Genomic DNA, 12,540 nt, shown 5'->3' on the forward strand with positions numbered 1-12,540 from the left:
TATATATATATATATATATATATATATATATATATATATATATATATATATATATATATATATATATATATATATATATATATATATATATAAGTAGTAATATTATTATAAAAGGGGGGTTTACCGTTTAATGACCGGTTTGTAGATTTTAAATAAAGCGTAAAGATAAATGACGATAATTAAAATGCGTAAAATAAATAACAATATTTAAATGACGATATATAAAATTGCGAATAATAAAATGACAGTAATTAAAAGTACGAGGAAATAAAAAAATAAAAAAATTATGCTTATTTAAACTTCCGTAATCATGATGTTTGACGTTTTGATTTTAATTTATTACCCTGGGTTAATTGTCCTTTGTCCTGGTTTATTTGAAATCTATCTGGTTTTTGCCCATAATAGTCCATCGGTCGTAACTATAAAATGCTCGTCAAATTAACCTTATTTCCGAAGTCAAATATTCCAACTAATTGGGGATTTAAACTGTAACAAGATCTTAATACTTTGTTAATGATTACGCCAGGTTATCGACTGCGTGTAATCCAAGGTTTTAATACTTTGTTAACAATTACACCAATTATCCTTGAATGTAATCCACCCCTGTTTTAATGAGTCCATTGACTATTAATTCATCCCCGTGTCCGGTCAAATGAACAATTATTCGTATTTATAAATATTCCGCTCACCGTACCCAGTCAAGCGTATGTGGTTATATATAAATACGTCAAATTATAAATCTCTATATTAAATCAACGAGATATCATTTAGTTAATATAAAGCCCATTAATAGCCCATAGTCCAATTTCCACAAGTGTCGGTCTTTTGTCCAAACCCCAATTATGGTCCAAAGCCCAATAACCTCGTCTTTAATATTTAGTCCAACATCACGAGTACTTTGGCTCAAATAAGCATAATAGTAACTTAAGTACGATACATAATTAAAAAGGGAGAATTTAGCTTACAGTGATTATTAATCGCGTAGTGTTACAGGGACAGAGTTTCGACTTTAAAACCCGTAAAATAACCGTTACATAACCCAAACTAACTAATATAAAACTAAACTATATATTATATATATATATATATATATATTAATTATACAGAGGGAAAGATATATGATATACGTGTGTGACACTCGTCCGAAAAATGGCCAATTTATAGACCTGACCAAACTTTTCACTCTATGCAATCGCATGGAAATGCTTCTTCCAGGCCATGCGATCGCATGGCCAGCTTGGATCCAAATATTTTGCTCTAAAAAACGTGGGGTGCTGAGTATTTAATTAATATAATATAATATATATAATTATATATATATATATATATATATATATATATATATATATATATATATATATATATATATATATATATATATATATATATATATATATATATATATATATATATATATATATATATATTATATTCTTGTGCATTTTTGACTTGTAATTTTAGGCCCGTTTGTGACAACCCGGAAATTTTTGACCAAATTTAAACTTTATCTTTAAATGATTTAACGTTTTCGACACGATAAGCAAAGTCTATGAAGTTGAATCTCAAAATTTTAGAACTGTTTCATTACATTTGACTGCTCTTGACGATTCATGAACAATTATATGTATGTATATATATATGTACAAGTAAAAATGACTTTCCTACAGTAAACACTATTTGCTACAGTGAAACCGTATTTTGCTACAGTGCTACAGTGAAAACTATTTGCTACAGTAAATACTATTTGCTACAGTAACACACTATTTGCTACAGTAAACACTATTTGATGTCGACGAACTAGCAAACAAAAACGGATAAGGCGGCCATGCGATCGCATGGCAAAAACACTGAAAACTCATGCGATCGCATGAGGTACTGTAGCAGGCCACATACTATAAAAGCTCGATTCATTCCTCCGTATTATTATTTTTTTATATTATTATTATTATTATTATTATTATTAAGATTAATATTATTATTATTAATCTTATTATAATATTATTATTAGTAGTATATATACCTAAAATACTACGACGAGGTCATGAGCGTGTCACTTTCAAAATATGTTTTCGAGCGGGATAGAGCTAAGGAAATTATGGGTTATTGCCAAGGAGGTTATGGGTAATGTTCGGGGGTATATTTGTGAGTCAAATCTAGTGTTTATCATCTCTGTTACGTCTACGTACTTTCCTACAATATTGAATCTCAATATTGATACGTAAGCACTCATATTTTATCTTTTATATATTAATTGTGTATCCATGTCTAGTGCTCGAGTATATATATATATTTATATATGCTTGTATGCTAAATTTCATCGTTAAACAGTTATAATGAATCACGAATTAAATACATATATTACTGGTAAAAAGTATATGATATACATGTTTTTGGAAAGCTGGCGAAAAATCAATAACTTTTCATTTAGATATCGAATAATTTTGATGAACGGATTAAAAGATATGATCAACTGAATTATAATTGACGTTAATTGAAATTGCTTTTGAATCTACAATTAAGATTTAAACAACTCATTTACGAGATTGATAATTTGGATTTTTGAATATTACCAACCGAGTAAATGAATCCTTATATAAGGTACGTCTCGTTTTGTTAAACAACTGTCAAAATTGACTTTTTGAAACGACATTGGATAACTTTTGTATGTCGATCTCGAGCATTAGGATTGTTATACACTATGACCTGACCTAGCTTGATAGACATTTATTGACCAACATATGTTCTCTAGGTTGAGATCTACGGTTATTTGGTAATCTGAGTTTCGATCACATTTTGGTGAACGACTTTATATGCTGCTAAGGTGAGTTTCATTTGCTCCCTTTTTAATTGCTTTTGCACTCTATATTTTTGGGCTGAGAATACATGCACTTTATTTTAAACGCAATGGATACAACTACATACTAAATTCTACACCGAGTTTGAACCGAAAATCCCTTAGCTTTGGTAACTAGTAACTGCCGGTTATAAGAACTGGTGGGCGCGAGTAGTTATATATGGATCCATAGGGCTTGATATCCCCGTTCGAGCTAGAGCACTAGCCTTTTAACGGACGTATGCTATTTGAGAAGCGTACACGTTGGTTTGCGTGTATTATTAAGATGATTATACAAAGGGTACAAATTATATATACGTTAAGTTTAGTTACCAGGGTGCTCAATTTCGTAGAATATTTTGATAAACGTTTCTGGATTGAACAACTGAAATCTTGTGATCCACCTTTATATACAGATTATGCGCAACATTAAAACTATGAACTCACCAACCTTTGTGTTGACACTTGTTAACATGTTTATTCTCAGGTTCCCTAGAAGTCTTCCGCCATTTGCTTATATGTTAGACAAGCTATGTGCATGGAGTCATACATGGCATATTTTTCAAGGAAACGTTGCATTCACCAAATCATCACCATGTATCTTATTTTGACTGCATTATCAACGGAAGTATTATTGTAAATTATTATATTACTGTGATTGTCTATATGTAGAAATCATCAGATGTCGAAAACCTTTGATTTAAATATTCATTTATGGTGTGCCTTTTCAAAAGAATGCAATGTTTACAAAACATATCATATAGAGGTCAAATACCTCGCAATGAAATCGATGAATGACGTGTTGGTCCATATAGATTTGGACGATCGTCACAGTTGGTATCAGAGCGTTGGTCCTAGCGAACTAGGTCTTGCATGAAATGTCCCGTTCTTATTGATTAAAAACGTTCCATATTAATTGATTTCGTTGCGAGGTTTTGACCTCTATATGAGACGTTTTTCAAAGACTGCATTCATTTTAAAATAAACCATAACCTTTATTTCATAAATAAAGGTTTAAAAAACTTTAAGTAGATTATCAAATAATGATAATCTAAAATATCCTGTTTACACACGACCATTACATAATGGTTTACAATACAAATATGTTACATCGAAATCAGTTTCTTGAATGCAGTTTTTACACAATATCATACAAACATGGACTCCAAATCTTGTCCTTATTTTAGTATGCAACAGCGGAAGCTCTTAATATTCACCTGAGAATAAACATGCTTTAAACGTCAACAAAAATATTGGTGAGTTATAGGTTTAACCTATATATATCAAATCGTAACAATAGACCACAAGATTTCATATTTCAATACACATCCCATACATAGAGATAAAAATCATTCATATGGTGAACACCTGGTAACCGACATTAACAAGATGCATATATAAGAATATCCCCATCATTCCGGGACACCCTTCGGATATGATATAAATTTCGAAGTACTAAAGCATCCGGTACTTTGGATGGGGCTTGTTGGGCCCGATAGATCTATCTTTAGGATTCGCGTCAATTAGGGTGTCTGTTCCCTAATTCTTAGATTACCAGACTTAATATAAAGGGGCATATTCGATTTCGATAATTCAACCATAGAATGTAGTTTCACGTACTTGTGTCTATTTTGTAAATTATTTATAAAACCTGCATGTATTCTCATCCCAAAAATATTAGATTTTAAAAGTGGGACTATAACTCACTTTCACAGATTTTTACTTCGTCGGGAAGTAAGACTTGGTCACTGGTTGATTCACGAACCTATAACAATATATACATATATATCAAAGTATGTTCAAAATATATTTACAACACTTTTAATATATTTTGATGTTTTAAGTTTATTAAGTCAGCTGTCCTCGTTAGTAACCTACAACTAGTTGTCCACAATTAGATGTACAGAAATAAATCGATAAATATTATCTTGAATCAATCCACGACCCAGTGTATACGTATCTCAGTATTGATCACAACTCAAACTATATATATTTTGGAATCAACCTCAACCCTGTATAGCTAACTCCAACATTCACATATAGAGTGTCTATGGTTGTTCCGAAATATATATAGATGTGTCGACATGATAGGTCGAAACATTGTATACGTGTCTATGGTATCTCAAGATTACATAATATACAATACAAGTTGATTAAGTTATGGTTGGAATAGATTTGTTACCAATTTTCACGTAGCTAAAATGAGAAAAATTATCCAATCTTGTTTTACCCATAACTTCTTCATTTTAAATCCGTTTTGAGTGAATCCAATTGCTATGGTTTCATATTGAACTCTATTTTATGAATCTAAACAGAAAAAGTATAGGTTTATAGTCGGAAAAATAAGTTACAAGTCGTTTTTGTAAAGGTAGTCATTTCAGTCGAAAGAACGACGTCTAGATGACCATTTTAGAAAACATACTTCCACTTTGAGTTTAACCATAATTTTTGGATAGAGTTTCATGTTCCTAATAAAAATCATCTTCTCAGAATAACAACTTTTAAATCAAAGTTTATCATAGTTTTTAATTAACTAACCCAAAACAGCCCGCGGTGTTACTACGACGGCGTAAATCCGGTTTTACGGTGTTTTTCGTGTTTCCAGGTTTTAAATCATTAAGTTAGCATATCATATAGATATAGAACATGTGTTTAGTTGATTTTAAAAGTCAAGTTAGAAGGATTAACTTTTGTTTGCAAACAAGTTTAGGATTAACTAAACTATGTTCTAGTGATTACAAGTTTAAACCTTCGAATAAGATAGCTTTATATGTATGAATTGAATGATGTTATGAACATCATTACTACCTTAAGTTCCTTGGATAAACCTACTGGAAAAGAGAAAAATGGATCTAGCTTCAATGGATCCTTGGATGGCTCGAAGTTCTTGAAGCAAAATCATGACACGAAAACAAGTTCAAGTAAGATCATCACTTGAAATAAGATTGTTATAGTTATAGAAATTGAACCAAAGTTTGAATATGATTATTACCTTGTATTAGAATGATAACCTACTGTAAGAAACAAAGATTTCTTGAGGTTGGATGATCACCTTACAAGATTGGAAGTGAGCTAGCAAACTTGAAAGTATTCTTGATTTTATGAAACTAGAACTTTTGGAATTTATGAAGAACACTTAGAACTTGAAGATAGAACTTGAGAGAGATCAATTAGATGAAGAAAATTGAAGAATGAAAGTGTTTGTAGGTGTTTTTGGTCGTTGGTGTATGGATTAGATATAAAGGATATGTAATTTTGTTTTCATGTAAATAAGTCATGAATGATTACTCATATTTTTGTAATTTTATGAGATATTTCATGCTAGTTGCCAAATGATGGTTCCCACATGTGTTAGGTGACTCACATGGGCTGCTAAGAGCTGATCATTGGAGTGTATATACCAATAGTACATACATCTAAAAGCTGTGTATTGTACGAGTACGAATACGGGTGCATACGAGTAGAATTGTTGATGAAACTGAACGAGGATGTAATTGTAAGAATTTTTGTTAAGTAGAAGTATTTTGATAAGTGTCTTGAAGTCTTTCAAAAGTGTATGAATACATATTAAAACACTACATGTATATACATTTTAACTGAGTCGTTAAGTCATCGTTAGTCGTTACATGTAAATGTTGTTTTGAAACCTTTAGGTTAACGATCTTGTTGAATGTTGTTAACCCATTGTTTATTATAACAAATGAGATATTAAATTGTTATATTATCATGATATTATGATATATAATATATCTCAGTATGATGTATATACAGTTAAATGTCGTTACAACGATAATCGTTACATATATGTCTCGTTTCGAAATCATTAAGTTAGTAGTCTTATTTTTACATATGTATTTAATTGTTAATACACTTAATAATATATTTAATTATCATTTAACATAATTAACCAAGTGTATCAATATCTTAATATGATTCATATGTACCTAGTAAGACGTTGTTATAACGATAATCGTTATATATATCGTTTTCGAGTTTCTTAAATTAATAGTCTCATTTTTATGTATATAACTCATTGTTAAAATACCTAATGAGATACATACTTATAATAAAAACATGTTAACTATATATATAACCATATATATGTCATCGTATAGTTTTTACAAGTTTTAACGTTCGTGAATCACCGGTCAACTTGGGTGGTCAATTGTCTATATGAAACATATTTCAATTAATCAAGTCTTAACAAGTTTGATTGCTTAACATGTTGGAAACATTTAATCATGTAAATATCAATCTCAATTAATATATATAAACATGGAAAAGTTCGGGTCACTACAGTACCTACCCGTTAAATAAATTTCGTCCCGAAATTTTAAGCTGTTGAAGGTGTTGACGAATCTTCTGGAAATAGATGCGGGTATTTCTTCTTCATCAGATCTTCACGCTCCCAGGTGAACTCGGGTCCTCTACGAGCATTCCATCGAACCTTAACAATTGGTATCTTGTTTTGCTTAAGTCTTTTAACCTCACGATCCATTATTTCGACGGGTTCTTCGATGAATTGAAGTTTTTCGTTGATTTGGATTTCATCTAACGGAATAGTGAGATCTTCTTTAGCAAATCATTTCTTCAAATTCGAGACGTGGAGAGTGTTATGTACAGCCGCGAGTTGTTGAGGTAACTCAAGTCGGTAAGCTACTGGTCCGACACGATCAATAATCTTGAATGGTCCAATATACCTTGGATTTAATTTCCCTCGTTTACCAAATCGAACAACGCCTTTCCAAGGTGCAACTTTAAGCATGACCATCTCTCCAATTTCAAATTCTATATCTTTTCTTTTAATGTCAGCGTAGCTCTTTTGTCGACTTTGGGCGGTTTTCAACCGTTGTTAAATTTGGATGATCTTCTCGGTAGTTTCTTGTATAATCTCCGGACCCGTAATCTGTCTATCCCCCACTTCACTCCAACAAATCGGAGACCTGCACTTTCTACCATAAAGTGCTTCAAACGGCGCCATCTCAATGCTTGAATGGTAGCTGTTGTTGTAGGAAAATTCTGCTAACGGTAGATGTCGATCCCAACTGTTTCCGAAATCAATAACACATGCTCGTAGCATGTCTTCAAGCGTTTGTATCGTCCTTTCGCTCTGCCCATCAGTTTGTGGATGATAGGCAGTACTCATGTCTAGACGAGTTCCTAATGCTTGCTGTAATGTCTGCCAGAATCTTGAAATAAATCTGCCATCCCTATCAGAGATAATAGAGATTGGTATTCCATGTCTGGATACGACTTCCTTCAAATACAGTCGTGCTAACTTCTCTATCTTGTCATCTTCTCTTATTGGCAGGAAGTGTGCTGATTTGGTGAGACGATCAACTATTACCCAAATAGTATCAAAACCACTTGCAGTCCTTGGCAATTTATTGATGAAATCCATGGTAATGTTTTCCCATTTCCATTCTGGGATTTCGGGTTGTTGAAGTAGACCTGATGGTTTCTGATGCTCAGCTTTGACCTTAGAACATGTCAAACATTCTCCTATGTATTTAGCAACATCGGCTTTCATACCCGGCCACCAAAAATGTTTCTTGAGATCCTTGTACATCTTCCCCGTTCCAGGATGTATTGAGTATCTGGTTTTATGAGCTTCTCTAAGTACCATTTCTCTCATATTTCCAAATTTTGGTACCCAAATCCTTTCTGCCCTATACCGGGTTCCGTCTTCCTGAATATTAAGATGCTTCTCCGATCCTTTGGGTATTTCATCCTTTAAATTTCCCTCTTTTAAAACTCCTTGTTGCGCCTCCTTTATTTGAGTAGTAAGGTTATTATGGATCATTATATTCATAGATTTTACTCGAATGGGTTCTCTGTCCTTCCTGCTCAAGGCATCGGCTACCACATTTGCCTTCCCCGGGTGGTAACGAATCTCAAAGTCGTAATCATTCAATAATTCAATCCACCTACGCTGCCTCATATTCAGTTGTTTCTGATTAAATATGTGTTGAAGACTTTTGTGGTCGGTATATATAATACTTTTGACCCCATATAAGTAGTGCCTCCAAGTCTTTAATGCAAAAACAACCGCGCCTAATTCCAAATCATGCGTCGTATAGTTTTGTTCGTGAATCTTCAATTGTCTAGACACATAAGCAATCACCTTCGTTCGTTGCATTAATACACAACCGAGACCTTACTTTGATGCGTCACAATAAATCACAAAATCATCATTCCCTTCAGGCAATGAAAATATAGGTGCCGTAGTTAGCTTTTTCTTCAATAACTGAAACGCTTTCTCTTGTTCATCATTCCATTCAAATTTCTTCCCTTTATGCGTTAATGCAGTCAAGGGTTTTGCTATTCTGGAAAAGTCTTGGATGAACCTTCTGTAGTAACCAGCTAGTCCTAAAAACTGGCGTATGTGTTTCGGAGTTTTCGGGGTTTCCCACTTTTCAACAGTTTCTATCTTTGCCGGATCCACCTTAATACCTTCTTTGTTCACTATGTGACCGAGGAATTGAACTTCTTCCAACCAAAATGCACACTTTGAAAACTTAGCGTACAATTCTTCCTTCCTCAATACTTCTAACACCTTTCTCAAATGTTCACCGTGTTCTTGGTCATTCTTTGAGTAAATAAGTATGTCATCAATGAAAACAATGACAAACTTATCAAGGTATGGTCCACACACTCGGTTCATAAGGTCCATGAACATAGCTGGTGCATTAGTTAAATCAAACGGCATGACCATAAACTCGTAATGACCGTAACGTGTTCTGAAAGCAGTCTTTGGAATATCATCTTCTTTCACCCGCATTTGATGATACCCGGAACGTAAGTCAATCTTTGAATAAACAGACGAGCCTTGTAGTTGATCAAATAAGTCGTCGATTCTCGGTAGTGGGTAGCGGTTCTTGATGGTAAGTTTGTTCAACTCTCGGTAGTCGATACACAACCTGAATGTACCATCTTTCTTCTTGACAAACAAAACAGGAGCTCCCCACGGTGATGTGCTTGGTCGAATGAAACCACGCTCCAAAAGTTCTTGTAATTGGCTTTGCAGTTCTTTCATCTCGCTGGGTGCGAGTCTGTAAGGAGCACGAGCTATTGGTGCAGCTCCTGGTACAAGATCTATTTGAAATTCAACGGATCGATGTGGGGGTAATCCCGGTAATTCTTTCGGAAATACATCGGGAAATTCTTTTGCAATGGGAACATCATTGATGCTCTTTTCTTCAGTTTGTACTTTCTCGACGTGTGCTAGAATAGCATAGCAACCTTTTCTTATTAGTTTTTGTGCCTTCAAATTACTAATAAGATGTAGCTTCGTGTTGCCCTTTTCTCCGTACACCATTAAGGGTTTTCCTTTTTCTCGTATAATGCGAATTGCATTTTTGTAACAAACGATCTCTGCTTTCACTTCTTTCAACCAGTCCATACCGATTATCACATCAAAACTCCCTAACTCTACTGGTATCAAATCAATCTTAAATGTTTCGCTAACCAGTTTAATTTCTCGATTCCGACATATATTATCTGCTGAAATTAATTTACCATTTGCTAATTTGAGTAAAAATTTACTATCCAAAGGCGTCAATGGACAACTTAATTTAGCACAAAAATCTCTACTCATATAGCTTCTATCCGCACCCGAATCAAATAAAACGTAAGCAGATTTATTGTCAATAAGAAACGTACCCGTAACAAGCTCCGGGTCTTCCTGTGCCTCTGCCGCATTAATATTGAAAACTCTTCCACGGCCTTGTCCATTCGTGTTCTCCTGGTTCGGGCAATTTCTAATAATGTGGCCCGGTTTTCCACATTTATAACAAACTACATTGGCATAACTTGCTCCGACACTACTTGCTCCGCCATTACTCGTTCCGACACCATTTGTTCCTTTCGTTCTATTAACCCCTGGTCCGTAGACCTCACACTTCGCCGCGCTATGACCATTTCTTTTACACTTGTTGCAAAATTTGGTGCAGAACCCCGAGTGATACTTTTCACACCTTTGGCATAGCTGCTTCTGATTGTTGTTGTTGCGGTTATTATTGTTGTTGGGATGATTATTGTAGTTGTTGTTGCTGTTGTTGTTGTTGTTGTTGTTGTTGTTGTTAGGCCGTTTGTTGTAGTTGCGATTGATGTTGCGATTGTTGGGATAATTGTTGCGATTATTGTTGTAATTGTTGTTGTTGTTGTATTGGTGATTCTTATCACCGTTTTCCTCCCACTTTCTTTTGACTTGCTTCACATTGGCCTCTTCAGCAGTTTGTTCTTTAATTCTTTCTTCAATCTGGTTCACTAGTTTGTGAGCCATTCTACATGCCTGTTGTATAGAGGCGGGCTCGTGTGAACTTATATCTTCTTGGATTCTTTCTGGTAATCCTTTCACAAATGCGTCGATCTTCTCTTCCTCATCTTCGAATGCTCCCGGACACAATAGGCACAATTCTGTGAATCGTCTTTCGTACGTGGTAATATCAAATCCTTGGGTTCGTAACCCTCTAAGTTCTGTCTTCAGCTTATTGACCTCGGTTCTGGGACGGTACTTCTCGTTCATCAAGTGCTTGAATGCTGACCACGGTAGTGCGTACGCATCGTCTTGTCCCACTTGCTCTAGATAGGTATTCCACCATGTTAACGCAGAACTTGTGAAGGTATGCGTAGCGTACTTCACTTTGTCCTCTTCAGTACACTTACTTATGGCAAACACCGATTCGACCTTCTCGGTCCACCGTTTCAATCCGATCGGTCCTTCGGTTCCATCAAATTCCAAAGGTTTGCAGGCAGTGAATTCTTTGTAGGTGCATCCTACACGATTTTCTGTACTGCTAGATCCAAGGTTATTGTTGGTATGTAGCGCAGCCTGTACTGCGGCTATGTTTGAAGCTAGAAAAGTACGGAATTCCTCTTCATTCATATTCACGGTGTGTCGAGTAGTCGGTGCCATTTCTTTCAAAATATTCAAATGGAACAAGTTAATCATACAAAATATTAAGAGTAGTTAATAGTATTTCGTAGCATAATATGAACTCATTTATAAAAGCTTTTTCTTCATATTAGCGTTTTATAAGTTTAAATTCGGGTAGTACCTACCCGTTAAGTTCATACTTAGTAGCTAATATACAATTCAACTACTACAATTCTATATGAAAAACTGATTATAATAATATTTCGCGTTCAAACTTTTATACAATATTTTACAACTTACAATACCGCTTATTTTACATAAAGCATGAAATATAGCACGCAATAACTTTGATACAAGATAGTTGTGAAGATAATTCTAGCTAGTACACAAGTCGTTCAGCAAAGGCAATAAAGACACGTAATTCATACGTCCAGAAACAAGTCATGCATTCTGGTTTTACTAGGATTACTTCCCATCCTTGGTCTTGTGGAACATAACCGTTATGGCCGTTGATAAGACAGCGTGTTGTAACGTCGTCAAAAGGACGAGGGTTACGTAATGTCTAACAGTCCCGTAACAATCTAAAAACCTCATTTCTTACCCCAATTACCGACTCCGTCACTTGTGGAAACGTTTTGTTTAATAGTTGTAGCCCGATGTTCTTGTTCTCACTTTGGTGAGAAGCGAACATTACTAATCCGTAAGCATAACATGCTTCTTTATGTTGCATGTTAGCCGCTTTTTCTAAATCACGAAGTCCAATATTCGGATATATTAAGTCAAAATAATTTCTTAACCCGTTGCGTAAAATAGCATTTGGGTTCCCCGC

This window comes from Rutidosis leptorrhynchoides, chromosome 7, assembly GCF_046630445.1.
Source record: "Rutidosis leptorrhynchoides isolate AG116_Rl617_1_P2 chromosome 7, CSIRO_AGI_Rlap_v1, whole genome shotgun sequence".
Classification (NCBI taxonomy): Eukaryota; Viridiplantae; Streptophyta; class Magnoliopsida; order Asterales; family Asteraceae; genus Rutidosis; species Rutidosis leptorrhynchoides.